General features: G+C 36.6%; 1 protein-coding gene across 3 annotated transcripts in view; it reads right to left on the bottom strand.

Moving 5' to 3' along the window:
* The window catches only part of Gug (arginine-glutamic acid dipeptide repeats grunge), a 102324-nt gene that overhangs the window by 10521 nt on the left and 74568 nt on the right, over positions 1-17235 (bottom strand). The window lies entirely within an intron of this gene.

Here is a 17235-nt window from a genome sequence, read left to right as displayed (position 1 = left end):
ATTGCTTCAGAATACCATCATTACATTAACTACATATGCATTTCCCCAGGGATGAAAGGGACCATGGGAACTCTGAGCAATCCTTAGCTTCATTATGGATAAATTAATAATCTAATGCATATAAAAATACAACAAAAATGCTATAACAATAATATCAATAACAGGTGTGACTATTTCAGTCATAAAAATGATGCTATGATGAACATTACAACTACTAATGATATTTCTTATACCATTACAAACATGTATCTATGCATATTTCCCTCTCAATTCAATATTTCTTACCTCTGTTTTTCCATCCTACCCTGAATTTCCCCTTCCCCTTCCACACTTTCTTTTCACTTTTCTTACATACATTTTCTCACTTGTCCTCCCTTAATTAATATTTTCCATATGGCTAAACTAATGCAAGACTACATTTAACATTTTCACTATTCCTGTTCTATTTGGCATATCATTCTGAGGCCATTAAACCCTTTGCCCACTCTCCTTACTCTCAAATCACATTTTCATGCACAGAAAGTCACTGACTTATAAACATTTGACCTAAAAAAAACCCATACTTATGAATGACCTTGAAAAAAATAATACTAGCATCTGGGGTAAACCATGGAAAGTTCTGTGGGGCCTGGATGTGGAAAGGGAGCTGTGGTTTCGGTGCATTACAACATGACAGCTAGAGACTGAGTGTGAACGAATGGGGCCTTTGTTGTCTTCCTAACGCTACCCCGCACACATTAGGGGGGGGAGGGGGTTGTTATTTCATGTGTGGCGGGGTGGTGATGGGAATGAATAAAGGCAGACAGTATGAATTATGTACATGTGTATATATGTCTGTGTGTGTATATATATATGTATACGTTGAGATGTATAGTTATGTATATTTGTGTGTGTGGATGTGTATGTATATACATGTGTATGTGGGTGAGTTGGGCCATTCTTTCGTCTGTTTCCTTGCGCTACCTCACTAACGCGAGAGACAGTGACAAAGCAAAATAAATAAATATATAAATAAATAAATAGTTCAAAATACAATCAATTACACATGCTTATGAACTTTGGTACTACTTAAATGTGCATCTCTTTTCATTAAGTGTTGCGTAATATGATGTCATAACTATATTAACTTTAGAATGAAATATCTAATGCATTTTACAGTGAGATGTAGGTATTTCATGCAAATTATCATATTCTTTTATACTTTCTGACGTGAATATTTCAACTTACAGAGTCCATGGACATACCCATTTTTAGGTCAGGGACCCTCCCCATCCATGCACATGGGCCTCTTTTAGCACTGTTCCATTTATAATTCTGTCTCTTGTTGGTAACAAAAAAAAAAAAAAAAAAAAAAAAAGCAAAAGTAAAAGTCCAGCTTACTAACATGCTAAGCTATGTGCTTAACTAATGGGAAGCAATCAGAGTCCATAATAAATGCTGTCCACCCCCTAGTATATTTTCAAAGGCAATACATGACTAAGGTGTATGGTGGGAAAAGCATATGACGCTCTCAGGGTTAAATCACTATACATCTGGTTGATAAGACTAGTGTCTTGAATGGTGTGAGCAAGAATAATCCACCTAAAGTTTTCCCAGGAAGAAAGAAAATGTGTGTACACATATGGTTTCTGGGTGTAAAGGGTGCTCAGAATGCACAATCAGGTGGCTACTTCCCACGTGACCTCCTCAATGCCTCACCTTATTCAGATCAAAACCCTATGGACCCAACACATAGACACATGGACCTAGAATATTTCAGAAATCTTGCCAGTTCCATATCCAGATGTCTGCAGATGGTAATCATGGCCTAAGAAGAATGACAAAACAGTAAAATGTGAGTGTGACATTGCCTTTGAAAAAGTATGGGGAAGCAGAGAAAATCTTTTGCAGACACATCATTTGCAGATCAGTGTTCACCAAAAAGTTCCTTACGCTGCCAGTTTCGAGCACTATCTTAGCAGCCCTGTTTTCTATGCAAAGGTCAATTTATTCATTGTATTTCTGCCTACTTTTGTGGGGACACGAGGTCTATAATGTCTGGAAATAGGCCTAATGATCTTAATACTTGTAATGTGGGCAAGTATTCACAGCACAGCAACAGTCTGGTTGTAAAATATGCATAATGCTTGTAATGTGGGCAAGTATTCACAGCACAGCAACAGTTTGGATGTAAAATATGCAGTTTATATGGCATACTGATGGTGGTTATCTTAAGCTAATCAGATTAAATGCACATTTTCTATAATCAAAAATTATCATCATTCAAAGACTGATAAAAAAATCATCATGCATGCACAACCATTAGTTGTGCTGTTACCAATATCCCAATGAAGCCCTTACATGTTCCTTATACATAAGCAGTGGTGCTGTTGGAATGCATTTCAACTGGAGCCATGCTTTGAGTGCCCCTTTTACAGATTTTTCCAATCAAAGCTCTTGGGTCAGGAATGCATCCCAAACACTAACAGAGACCTGTTTGTAATAATTTTCTACAGCCTCTTGCTGTTACCGCAAAAGTTTTTCATCAAGTTGGAATTATTTGAGTTGCATCTTATGATAAAACGACATAAATACACATTTCTATCTCTGTTAATCCTCTGGCTGCAAGCAATGTTTAAGTTATATCTTTATACAGTAAGGGGAGGAAGGTATACACTAAAGGGGACCCCATCTCTCTATCATCATATAGCTTTTAAAACTTTTGTATGATGTCAGCAGTCACAATTTCATTTCTTCAGCTTCTCTATTCATCTACTTCGGTACGAAAAATTAGTTCTTGATATCTTTCCTAACAAAAGTCTTGCTTAATCTGTAAAGGCCTCGGGTTGCTCTACTTGACATCCCACAAATCATCAAGCTGGTTTAGAAATTTGAAGGCTGCGATAAAGTTTTTCCTTAAGCATCGCTTTTCAATGCTGGGTGAATATATAGCCTCTAAGCTCCCACTGTAATTTAGCTTTAGTGTTAATAATGAAATGGCAAGGGTAAACATGAACTAATCATGGTAAAAGGAAAATAGAATAAGAAAGAGTGAAGAAATTCATCACAGCTCCTTAAAAGTTTGTAAACCTGAATCTTAAACATGTTACGGAAAGAGGAAAAGAGGAAAAAAAAGGAAAATAGTTGCACAACTTCACTGATTAAGTGGAGGAGATACCATAATTGTGAATCCTCGTGAGGATGTTTCCCCAGAAAAATGATGGGAAGGAACAGCTATGCACATGTCATGGGTCCAAACCTTGTTCGCAAGAACATATGCAGGCAGCTCACGATTGACGACCAAAATAATACCTGTATAAAATTAATGACCAAAATAATACCTGTATAAAAGTAAGAGAAACAATAACATTTATGGTGGACAGAAACAGGAGGCAGGAGACAGGTTATGTCTAGAGAATTAATAAGATTGAGCCTTCTGATTCCATTCAGGCTTAAAAAGAGGTGGAGGAAGAGTCACCCTAAATATGTAAGCAGTTATCCATAATGGGGCAATTACAGTCTATGTAAGTATGAAATACCTGCACACAAGATAAGTAATTATGGTACTAATAAGACATTCCCAGCTTTAGGGAAGCAGATTTTGTAATGTTGAGTATGTAGTATTTCCAGGATAGATTGAAGGATTTTGTTATGCTTAACATGTTTATGGTGTTGAAGGAATGAACCATAATGTTTTGATATTGAACTGGGGAAACAAAGGCCATTAAAATGAAGTACAAGTAGAAACTGACAGGCTCCACTTAGCAATGTTATGTTCCTAGAGATCTGCTGCTCTAGCATTCCATTGTCATACAAGAAATGAAACCCATGCAATGAGGGGATTATGGCTCTGACCAAAAATTTTCCCAATCTCACTCTCATGTATAGACTACACATGAAACAGCTTACCATCAGTATCCCATACTGTGACCTAATGTAATTTAGATGATATCTAATGAAAGTTTGCCAAGAAAATACAGAAAATGTTGGTTATGCGGGTGTTCTTAAACCCTATAGAAGTCTTTTTCTTTCTTGCTAATGAATGTCTGGCCTGGCATTCATTTTTCAAAATATGCTAGACTCATCCACACTAAACATATGTTGAAGTGCATATTTTCCTTCCTCAATAATTTTCACCAAACACACTAAAAAGCATTTGAAAGTGAGACAGCTGTAGCAAGAACATACGTTGTATCACAAATAGTTTTGTATAAAGGCTCACCATCAGTGGGTGGAATGTGAGTCTAAATGTATTTTCCCAGTGACAGAGGAATATGGATCTGAACTTTTTATACTTTGACAGCATCATGAAATGCATTACAAATATCTTTTTTAAATATCTTGAATATTCTATCATTAGAGAAAAAGAATATCATATATGAATATATATATGTGTATATGAGTGAATGGGCCATTCTTTGTCTGTTTCCTAGCGCTACCTTGCTGGCGTGAGAAATGGCAATTATGTATAACAGATAAATAAATAATATCTATTTTTACAAATCTGTCTCTACTGCAATGCATTAATGTTGTTTTAAAGGAATGTACCAGACCTCTCAAACAAAGATAGTGTAAAACACCGCTCTATGAAACACTGCTTAGCAAGGCACCTGGTATTGTATTCAACCAAATTATTGCTTCCTCATTCCACGATACTGAATGTGTCAAAATCAAGAGAAATGTGTTCAGTATGAGAAAGAAAATGAGTATTAGAAATAGATGGGGCATGTAAGTGAAATACAGAAAGTAGAGTGGAATCATCAACATAAGAGTAAAGTGAGTTAGACGCTGAAGTAAGATCATCTATAGAATGCAAAGATTAATGCCATGCCCCATCACATTCTTTGGAAAAATGAAGGACCACAATCGAAGATTCACCAAAATCCCTGAGAGAGGAAGGCCATAGATGAGTGAGAGCAATAAAGCAACAGCTAGAAGGGTTAGAATGGTCTTCTTTCCCAGAGATAGGCTACATCAAAGCATTCCTCCATGAATTAGAAATTTTTACATTATGAGACAAAGACGAAATAGATAAGTACACACTGGAGCAAGTTCAGAGGCACAATTCCTTAGGATTCAAAGAGGTATGCCATTTGGTATATAAACCTTGTCCATGTGAAGATGAGAAAGCCCTGAGAGGACCCTGCATGAGGTAAATGGGGAGGCGCACAGGTTTAAAGGGAGTAGATGAGGGAAGAGGAATACATACAGAATCTACCAAAATAGAATCAGAGGAGACTACAAAACAAAAAAAAAGTAGCTTAATCAACTGGAGATTTTACTAGCAATTGATCAGGTTAGATGAAAGTACACTCTAGTTCAAGTGGAGACATTGTTGCCAGCATCTGACCTACCTTGACAACACTGCATCTGACGTGTGGTTGGTAATTTTCCAAATTTCTATAACTTTTCTGTTTTGAGAAAACTATCATAGAATCACATTCATTAAAGTAAGAAAGCACTATCATAAATGATAAAATCTAAAAATAATCAGTGCTCAATATTTTCGTGTAAGTAAAATTAACGACAAAACAATAGTGGCAACTCATCTGATTCATGCCCTTCAGCTTTCATAAGTTTATTTTCAAGAGAATGGGGACCCCATCCACAATAGTGAGATGCCTACAGTAAAGTAATGCAATTGAAATGCTACCCAATCACAACATACTGTACCAGAATGCAGCTTTTCTAAGAGGCAAGTATAATTACACACAAATCACTGGCAACCCATGAGGCAAAACAGCATTATAATGCAAACTGCTGACTATGTACTCAAAATCCTGAGAGAAGAGAAACTGCTCTGTTATCCACCTTCCAGGATATGAGGGGGTACTCTACTTTTTATTATACTGCTCTGAAACATCTACAAAAGTTCTACATATTATTACATTAAAAGCAGTGGATGAAATCTACTTCTGAAGTGATTCTTTTTTTCACTGTCATATAACATCTTTCAAACTGTAAGGATAAATGCATTATTAAAAAACTTGAAAAATGCAAGATTTGAGGGTTGGAAAGGATAACACAATGTGACATTACAGGATTAATATATGAACGGCACTTGGTGAGGTGCATAAGGATGGGAAGAGTGACTGAATAGAGCCATTCTATAAAGACATGGGGATCAAAAGTTAATGTTCAAATTGCAGAAGGAATAGGTGTAATGACTTTCCCTGTTAAATTGTATGGGAGGGTGGTGAATAAGATGATGGGAGTATGCACACAGCTTCAGACCTGGGAGGAACAATGTAGTTTCAGGAGTGGATGAGGATGTGTGTATCAGGTGTTTATTTTGAAGAATGTGCACTCAAAAATATTCAGAGAAATTGAAATATTTGTATGTGGCATCATAAGTCTCGAGAAAGCCTGAACAAGCATCAGAGAGTGAGGCATGCATGTGAGAGAAAATTGGGAGGATGTGGTATACAAGGTGCAATATGCTGTCAATGGATTGAACTGGGCATACAAAATGATCAAAGAAAACCATGAAACCATGGAAGATGAGGGAATCCATATGGTGGATGAGGGGGCAAAGGTCTTGCATGCATTGAGGAATGTATGGAAAAAGAGGTCATTGTCTTTAAGGGCAAGGATGGGTATGTTTGATGATACAGTAGACCTGATGGTACCATATGGATGAGAAGCATGGACGTAGACAAAAATGTAAAGGATAAGGTGAAAGTGATGGATATAAAATGTCTGAGGACAATATGTGGAGTAAAGAGGGCTGATTGAATAAGAAATGATAGAGTAAGAGAAAGGTGCAGTAGGTAAGAGAGTGTGTTGAAAAGGTTTGGACTACGGAGATGATAAGTGAGAAAAGGATGATTAAGAGGGTATACTTGTCAAAAAAGGAGGGAAAAAGGAGAAGGTAAAAACCATGGAGGAGGTGTATGGATGGACTGATAGATGATCTGAAGACTCGGGGCCTAAACATGTATGAAGGTGTGAGGCATGCAAGGGATAGAGTGAATGAGCGATGTGGTTTACAGGGGATGACTTGCTGTCAATTGGCTGAACCAAGACATATGAAGCAGTTAGGGGGAACCTCAGAAAAAACTGTGAGGCATGCATGAGGATAGGGGGCCATGGTTTCAGTGAATTATACACGACAGCTTGAGAGTAAATATGAGTGAATGAGGCCATTTCTTCATTTTATTTCCAGGTACTACCTTGCTAATGTGGATAATGGTGAGCATGTATGACAAAATTTTTTTTTTCATAAATTGCCTTCATGGTTAAAAGTCAAGAGCAGACAAGCAATGGCCTTATTTGCATACAGTACATCCACTCTCTATATATGTCATAAAGAGCATATTGAAAACCAAAGCCTACTGGCACCACAATGCCCCCAAGTATATAATATCAACTCCATCCATTTCCTCACATGTATGCCTCTCATGCTCCTGAATGATCAGGACCTGATACCATCAAAGCCTTCTTCACTCCATCCTCCCATATTCTTCTTGGTCTACCCCTGCTACAATGCTGGAAAGAGTATTTAAAGCAATACCAGGAGAAATAAGAAACATGCATCAAGTGGCGGCAGAAACATTGAAAAGAAAATATGGTATATGGCTGAAGTCACAACATGATAAGCCAAGAATAGACAATCATATTTGAGGAGTGGTAGCAGAAAAGAAAGAGTATAATTCATCATGCAAGACAAGCAGTGAGTGCTCCATGTTAGCCCTGCCATTATGGGAAAATATCAAGTGCTTGTAAGGAGGTACACAAGGTAAAAAGTATCTAACTGCTTTCTGTATGAAACAATATGAGAACACAAAGGAAGGATCTTGAAAAATGTCCATTACCCTAGTCTCACAATGGTAACCATGATTTTAAGATATTGCAATACACTGCTGGCAACGTATAATGTTATTTGCCAAAGTAAATGTTATAGTGGGTTCATATTTCAGTGAAAATAACTATGAAATGGGGCTGCAATAATTATTTGAAAATCTGTCTCACATTCACACTCCCCAACCTTAATGAGACAACATGAATCATATTGATAATTTGGAAATTCATCAAAACCATCAGGGAAGATCCATTTCTTAACATGCATACTTCTTACTCGTTTTCATCAGTTTATCTTTTCTAATCATCTCTATACATCTGAACGATCTCAGCACACCCTGGTATGCCCTCTCCATCAGACTGCACTTATTACACACAATTATTTTTCAATTGTCTTTCACCCCACTGTCAATCCACTTCACATCACACACTGTCTTCCGGCATATCATTTCCAACTTGTCCTCCTTCCTTTCCTCTGCATTCAAGGTCCACGACTTATATCAATTCACCACTGTCAAGATTACTATAACTTCAAACAAAACTGTTCCCATTTGCGCCCTTACAGACACTGGTCTCTACTTCCTATCATTTGTTAATGAATCCAGGACCTTAACCCCATCTTCCACCCAAGTGATTCACTTCATCCATAATTCTATCCACTGCTGTGTCTACTCCCAGGTGCCTAAAGCACTTCACGTCCTCCAGATCTTACTCATTCAAACTTACTCTCAAAAAATCCTGTCTCATTTCCCTGCTGCAACTCATTTGCTTAATCTTGTTCACATTTCCTCTTGAGCTTTATCCTATCAAGTACTCTCCTAAAGTCTATCACCAATGTCTAGAATTTCTCTGAAGCTTTTCTATTTCTTATCTATATTCATTATACTCTGTCGCTGTCTCCCACGTTAGCGAGGTAGCACAAGGAAACAGACGAAAGAATGGCCCAACCCACCCACATACACATGTATATACATACATGTCCACACACAGCACATATACATACCTATACATCTCAACGTATACATATATATATACACACAAAGACATATACATATATACACATGTACATAATTCATACTGTCTACCCTTATTCATTCCCGTCGCCACCCTGCCACACATGAAATGATAACCCCCTCCCCCCGCATGTGTGCGAGGTAGCGCTAGGAAAAGACAACAAAGGCCACATTCGTTCACACTCAGTCTCTCAATTGAAAATTGTTTATTCTCGTAAAAGATCCTGCCCCAACCAAGCACGCTCATTGTGGCTGACCTAAGGTCTGGTGGTAGTCTTACCCATGAGTTATGAATCACACTGGTCCATCTCACGTTATCAAATATCAAACTTTTTTTATTACCTTCAGAATAATTTTTCAACATCAATGAAAACTATGGACTTTTCACTTTCATTCATTCTTTTTGAAATCTATATTTCACTTTAACATCTGTTTGTGTGCAACTACACATATCCATGGGGTCATTTTACTTACATTCTCACCATTTCAACTGCCTTTTTCTTCGACTGCTCATTTCATGCAATACAGGTGTTTTATCCGCATTCTTACTCATCATATCATAAATACAATCTTCCATGCTCAAAGCATTATATCTTATATTTGAAAAGACTGATAAACAGATATATTGTTAATGGATAGATAGACAGACAGAAGGAATGTGCATATGAAGGTTTGTTTACAAAACACAATGAATCTTGGGAGGGAGGCAATTTGAAAGTGTGATGAAAGATAACATCAAGCCATCTTTTTGTTTATCTGTTACTACTATGTCACTCCTAACCTAATAGAAAGATCAGGTACACCTTTTTATCTTCTCTATTTAGGGTCTAACAAAACTCATTAGTTTTGCAGAAAATATTATATACAACTGTAGAATTTGTGACTAAATAAACTTTTTCATATCACATTCATCAAGTGAATATGCATTTAGAACATATTCTATGATGATGTTACAAAAGTACAAAAGATTTTTATTACTGCAGTGGTTAGAGTGGTTAGAGATTAATGATAGTGGAGGGACACTGACCCAGAGGATATTTTATGCCTGTGTTGTTGCAATATATGGGGTGAATCTACTTTCATCAAATATAATGCCTTCTTCCCTACATTCATTAGCTCTTCATTATTCAAATTTTTATTTTCTTGTTAAGATCAATAAGATTTGTGTTCTTATTTTCAAAAATGATTAGGCATTTACTTGACGTGTTCACAATAAATGGCGTCTTTTTCTCAGTTTAAATCTATCTGATTTTAACTCGATCTGTCCATCTGTATGTAGCTTCCAATCTTTACCCATTTGTACAATGTAATGAGGGTTGTCTCCACTCATGAGTACTCATTTTCACTTGTTCTTCGTTCATACATTTGCCTATTCACACTTATATCCCAACTTGTGAGGTGCTACCAACAAGAGGAAATGGACTAAAACTTAAACATCAGTGAGTTATCTGGACTGCACAACGTTTTCTTTTACCAGTAATATTATCAGAGCAAGAAGCAAGCTCCCAGAGCATGTTGTTCAGAGCAACACAGTTAATACGTTCAAGAGTAGGCTTGATCACCACCTGTTACTATCCCATACAGAATAATTCTTTCAACCAATCATCATTTACGTTCAAAAGTTGGCTTGATCATCACCTGTTACTATCCCATACAGAATAATTCTTTAAACTAATCATCAAAATGTAATGGTATATCATGCTACCTTCTCAGCCACTGATCTTACCTTGTCCATGCTACTGTAATGTATCAACATTGATTATCCTGCATAGCCCACTTTAAGGGAACACAAAGGAATTATTCTATAATCCTTCCACATACAGACTAATATAATAATGATAAGTCATGAGGCTGGAGCTGAAAGTTTGTCTTTATTATTGTCTTTATGACAAAAAATTATAAAATGCCTGGCACTGGTGATGGGATGCATGATGTATTCAAGTCCATTCTAATTTCTGACTTTCCTATAAAAAGTTTCCTTCAGGCATATTAGTCTTGCATGGTATTTTTTCTACCAGTTACCCATCCAGTGTGTTGCTGAAGGGAGCGAAGGGTGTGAAAAGAGCCCTTGCTTTGCTACCCTTTTCTTCTACTGCTTTTAAGGGGACTGCATTTTTTGCAGGTGTGTCAAGACCAGAACAACTAACAACTAACTATGTGTTTTGTGTATCTATGTCTATGCCTATGAGATATGTCACACTTGAGACACCTCAGAATTAGAGAAATCTTGAGACACCTCAGAATTCTAGAACATTATTGACTTGTGACACATGCTTCATACTTGCAACACAATTGGAAAAAATCACCTTAATATTTCTTATGTATAAAAAAGGATCTTATAGTAAACCTTCGATTTAACAGACTAATCCGGTGTATGTATATGTGTGTGTGTGTGGGTGTGTGTGTGTCCATTAATGTCAAAAACCCATTAAATCGAGAATGTAACCAATGGGTCATTTTTTAATACAATATACAGTCTACACACTTTCTTTTAACTCCTCTATCACCTGATGCCATTTTGAATTGTAAGGATTGCAAAATTATCTAATAAATAAAGTCACAATTCTCTATATACAACCTTAACGCATGGTAGCTTGAGGCAGAATGAGACTGAAACAAAGTGAGTATAACCCACACTACCAAAAACTAGCGTGATCTGAATGCACATGGTGCAGTGTTTGAGATTTTCATTCTTTTTCATTTTTCAAACCATCATCAATTAATGTATTCATATTTGCCCGGTCTGTTAAATCCAAAATCCATTAAACCAGGGTCCATTAAATTGAGCATTTACTGTATTTCAAGAATATTCTAAAAATGTTATGGCAAAATGCTATTCTATTTGTATCCCACCAACTCGCAAAGTACATTCTAGTTCACAACCCACCCAACAGCAAACAAATGATAGTGAATGAAAACTCATTCTCAACACAGATATCTCAATATGGCAAATATGCATAAATTTCCCAATGGTATTTTTATGATAAAAGACTGGAATCAATGATATATTTAACAAAGAATACATCCATGCAAAAATGAAAGCAAGGATGATTTTCATTTAAGTAAGATGCAAGAAAGTGGATGGTTCAATGGCAACTGCATAAACCATGGCATACAAGACTGATGTCAAATCAGTTCAAGAGCAGTTCCAAAAAGCAAAACGTTAAGAGCCAGGCACTATATTCACCTCTAAAAGTGGACCTCTCTGTATGCTGAGGAGGTTGCTCGTTTTCTAACGATACTAATACAGTTCCTGGGAAAAGTCTGACCCAGTACAGATGAGGAGATTTGAGGGCAGTCTTCCATTCTGGTTATTCTTATTTTGTTAATTGTCTAACCAAGCAAAATGTACCACAAACTTTAGTGAATATGAAAGGGCAACATGCAATAAAGAAAGTAAAGGCATCTGATCTCTGCTGAATAAGAATACAAGCCTAATGAAATTTACAAATAACAGGTAAAAGAAGATGACATCTCAGCCAAAAGAATAAACACACAAAACATTCAGTATAGAACAATTCAAAAATGAGCTAGTAAAAACTATGATAGCCAAATACCATTTCACAGGGTTCAAAGTCTGACACAATTCAAAGAATCATTCAAAAAGGCAGCACAAGGTGAAATGCATGACAAACATCATGTTCATCTAAACACACTAAATACTAAAACAAAGAGCAAAAAGATGAGCATGGCAAGCTGAACATCAAATGGTAACCACAAAGCTATACACTGCTTCTAATAGTGGTTATAACTTTCAGAAAAATGCAGCACATCTGAACACAACTCCCACAATGAAGCATGTCTGTGCATATATCATGTTTATACTAAATCTTTAAAAACCAAAACATACCCTAACTAAACGTGTTTAATACTTAGAAATGACAGAACAAAGGCAAATATGTCACTTATTAAGATCAGACGTCACTGTTCTTTATTAAGCTGTATTCAGCATATAGGAGTAATGCACACAATAAAGCCTGTGTTCTTTGGGTTCACAATCTCTTCAAGCACTTACCCTAATTTTCTATAAAGTCCATACAGACCCTAAGTAATGTTTTCATTTACTTACCAAATAAAGTTAATCTACTGGGCAAAAAAATTTCATAATAGTCTGATCTCCCATACTAGCAAGATTGGTTCTATAGTGATGTATAGTACAATTTTAAAAGCTCTTTTCTGACAGAACATAAACAATATGTCAATGAACATTACATAAATAACATAAAATACTGTTTGGAAATAAACTGAGCTAACTTGCTATACTCGCAAAGGAATTTACATCAAGTGTTGTGTGTGAACAAACATGGACTAATTCATCTTTAGATATGAACACAAGATAAAATAACTTGCTCCTGTTCAAACTATGTTGAATGAACAAGAAAACTACCACATCCATCTATTTATCTATCATCATTAACTCCATTTCCAATTCCATAGGGTGTACCACATATGTACAGTCTATGAAATCAATCATACACATTTGAAATCCATGTCATATTTCACACTTAAAAAATGCTTCTCAAACTTTCAATCAGATTCAGGTTGATTCATACACACCAACCTCATATACAAAATTGTATTTGATCGCAACCACTCCTCTAGCATCTTCATACAATCTGTAGCATGAAATAATTCTCTTGCATTCATCCATCAATTTCCCCCCCCCCCCTGTAATTTACATACATCATCTAGCCACTGTATCATCTGCCTTACAGTCTGAATAATCACATCATCCTAAAGACTTTTATTCATGTGCCCTACTAATGAGTTCTCACCATAAATCTTTTTCATATCTTCATTCTTTACACATCTTAATTCCAACTCTATCAACCAAGATACCCACCTCTACAGCTCTTATTTTTCATTTATACATCAGACGTGGGATAAGCACTCCTTCACTTAAACTTCATGCCAATTATACCCTTAATCTTTTTTCCATCACCAAAGCTAACAATTCATCTCCAACTATTCTCCCTTGCATTACTCTGCTTGCAACTTCAGCTTTCCTACAATCATCATTCCTGAACTTTGCTCCCCTATATCTAAATTCATCCACTACTTCTTGTTCTTCACAATGCAGACTGATAGAGACTGTTATCTCCTCACCCCTTCAAAGACTACTGCCTTAGTTTTATTTGCATTGCATTTCAGCAACCTCCTATTTATTTTGTCATGGTTCATCATTCTATCCACCTCTTTCCCTGATTTGGCTATCAGCACTACCTTATGCGTACAGCTTCCCAGTTAACTTCCATTCTGTTCTCCATGATTAAGAAGTGCACCACTATCAACACATCTCACTCTACTCTCCCATAATATCCCATCCATAAAGCCAATAAATGACACAACCTTGAGACACTCACATTCATTTCTAACTAATCAGTCTCACACATACACTACTTCCAATGCAAAAGCTCTTAACTATATTGAAAAGTCTTTCCTGCACACCATACAGTCAGAACTTCCTAAAGAGGTTTCCTATACATTATCACATTATCATATGCCTAAAATAAATAAATCTGCGTATATTTTCTTCTCTTTAAAATTTCATCCACTACATGCTGAGGTGCAAACAACTGGTTTACATTTTCTTCTCCTCCTAAACCCACCTTGTTCATCATCAACATGGGATTCACTAATCCTTTTAACATGCTCAGTCACTGTTGTGTCATAAACACCTTGCTAACTATACTGAAGAAACTTATTTCTCATAGTATCATTTGCTACTATACTGTACTATACTACACTCTACTCTACTATAGTACACTATACCATACGCTACAACAGTCCCAGCAGTGCTGTATGAGTGCAAGTAATAGGCCCTAAATAAAAAGGAATGGAAGATGGTGGATGTGTTGGATATGAAATGCTTGAGGACTATGTGCAACGTGAAGAAGGTCGATCACATAAGGAAAGATGTGTACAAGAGAGGTGTGGAAGTAAGCTGAGTATGATGGAGAGAGGTGAACACGGTGAGCTGACATAGTTTGGACAGATGGATTGGATGAGTAAAGAAAGATTGACAAGAGAGGGTTGGAGTTATCGAGGCCTGAACATGCAGGAGGGCGTAAGGCATGCAATATGCGGTATACAAAGGGTGATGTGCTGTTAATGGGCTGAACCAGTGGTTAGGGGAAACCACAGAAAGGTCCTTGGGGCTTGGCTGTGGACAGGGGACTCTGATTTTGGTGCATTATACAAGACATCTAGAGAGAGGACATGAGCAAATAAGGCCATTCTTCTTCTGTTCCTGTTATCATCTTGCTATGCATGAAATGGCAAACAAATATGGAAAAAAATCATTCGCTACATTAAAATTTTGAAGTTATAAATGTTCAGAAGCCATTTCTGCCATCATTTATAACAATAAACATCTCCCACCCCCCAAAAACAGTTAAAAATAATACGATGGTAAGGTAGCTTTGTGTTATAATCATCAAAGGAAAGGCATCAGTATTTAAGGTAAATCAAAGTTATAAGGTACCATTGAATTAAGTCTAGATGAAATATACTCCCATCACTTTATATCATTCACTCTGTCTTGTCAGAAAGCATGAGTACATATATATAGGTCAGAGAAGACTCTGAAAGAAAGAGGGAGACAAATGAAGAGGGGGAAAAATATTGTAGACTGAAAAGTCACATAAAATATCTGGATCAACAAATCAGACAGTGTGTATCCATACTTATGATTAAGTGTCAGTTATGTATCTGTGCATGTGTGTATGCAGTGTGAATTTGTACACTCGTGTGTGTGTGTGTGTGTGTGTGTGTAATTACCCTGTAGTAAAGGATAAGGAGGGAGTTTTCACTCATGGGGTTCCATCTCCAGAAACTTCTCTATTACATCTTTTTAAACTTCTGTCTATGGTCAACATTTGCATTTCATCATATGCTGTATTCAATTCATCTACTACTGTGACACTATAAAATAATTTCTTTTTGCATGTTTCTTTTCACGGTTCTAGTTGCTTTGCTCACCATCAACATCATCAAACTACTTTAGAAACTAGTAAATTAAGTCTCCCCTTATTCTTCACTTTTCCAACATAGGTAAATTTATGGCCTTGCTCATAATCCAGATATCTTGGTTGCTCGACTATGGATCTTCTACATTAGTAAGCTCTTTATTCCTCTATAAGTGTAGAGACCAAACATGGGAAGAATATTCAAATTTGGGTCTAATGTCTCTTGAGAACAGGTAGAACAATATCATATCCACAGAGTTCAAATCAAGTCTAATACTTACCAGAAGATAGCTCATCTTCTTTACAACTCTCCTGATATGGTGTTCTGGTAACATGTTAGGTATAACGCAAACCCCAGAGATCTCTAACAATCAGATTCCTGTAGCTTGTTCACTCCTGTTGTATTAATATTGAGGTCTTTTTTTAGAGCCCCATTCTCATTATTTGATCAGTGCTGGAGCTTTTCTAAGTCCCTTTGTAAGCTAATACAATCCTTATCATTCCTTAGTTTTCTCATGACGTTAGCACCATCTGCAAACATGTTTAAGAATGATTCTAAGTCATCAAGAATCAGCAACAGTCTAAAGACTTAGCCTTGCAGTCTCTTAGACGGCCCCAAAATGCACCCTTGTTCCCTTCCACTAAATTTTCTATCCAGAGGAGTCTCACCTTCATGCCCGTCTTTATGTTTCTTTACCAACCTCCTATGTGATACAGTGTCAAAAGCTTTTTGAGACCAAAGGAACACATAGCCATGCAGCCTCTATTGTTTAAAATAGGGCTCACACTTCCATGAAAGTCAAGGGGTTTGTTACATATAACCTCCTTTCCCAAAACCCATGTTATTTGTCACTTGCATAGTCTCTCCTTTACAAATAATCACCCACTTTCTTTCTGTTTATCTTTTCCAAACTATTTCACAAACAGCACTCAACAATGAAACTGGACTGCAATTCATAGCATTTTCTTGATCTTTCTTAGAGACAGGCACGATATCTAGTCTCTTCAAATTCTTTTGCAATATACCCCATTCCAATGATTTCTTGAACAATATTTCAAGTATGCTGTCAAGAGTTCTGCACACATTTTCAGGACATGTGGGGAGATGCAATTATGAAGATGTGCCTCATATGGGCCAAAACCCTTAAGCAGTCTACTTACATCATTTCTAACAACTTCAGTGCTTTCCTATTCTTCTTGCCCATCCAATCTTGCTGATTTAGTTAGGGGTGACAGTTTCCTCTACTGTGAATAAGCTTTTGAATATGACAGTTCCTCACTCTGCCGGAAAATTTAGTCCTTATAATTTTGGGGGAAAAGTTTTGGATTTTTCTATGGCTTATAAGCAATATTCTTTTCTGATAGTTTCTCTGATCTCCTTCCTAATTTTGTTACATTCATTTACCAATCTACTTCTTTATCCTCTTGGTATCTGAAGTTTACTGTCTTTAAGGAGCACATGTTTCATTGCCTTC

The sequence above is a fragment of the Panulirus ornatus genome, chromosome 56 (assembly GCF_036320965.1).
Source record: "Panulirus ornatus isolate Po-2019 chromosome 56, ASM3632096v1, whole genome shotgun sequence".
NCBI lineage: Eukaryota > Metazoa > Arthropoda > Malacostraca > Decapoda > Palinuridae > Panulirus > Panulirus ornatus.
The sequence above is the reverse complement of the archived record's forward strand: the minus strand, read 5'-3'. Positions and strand labels throughout refer to the sequence as shown.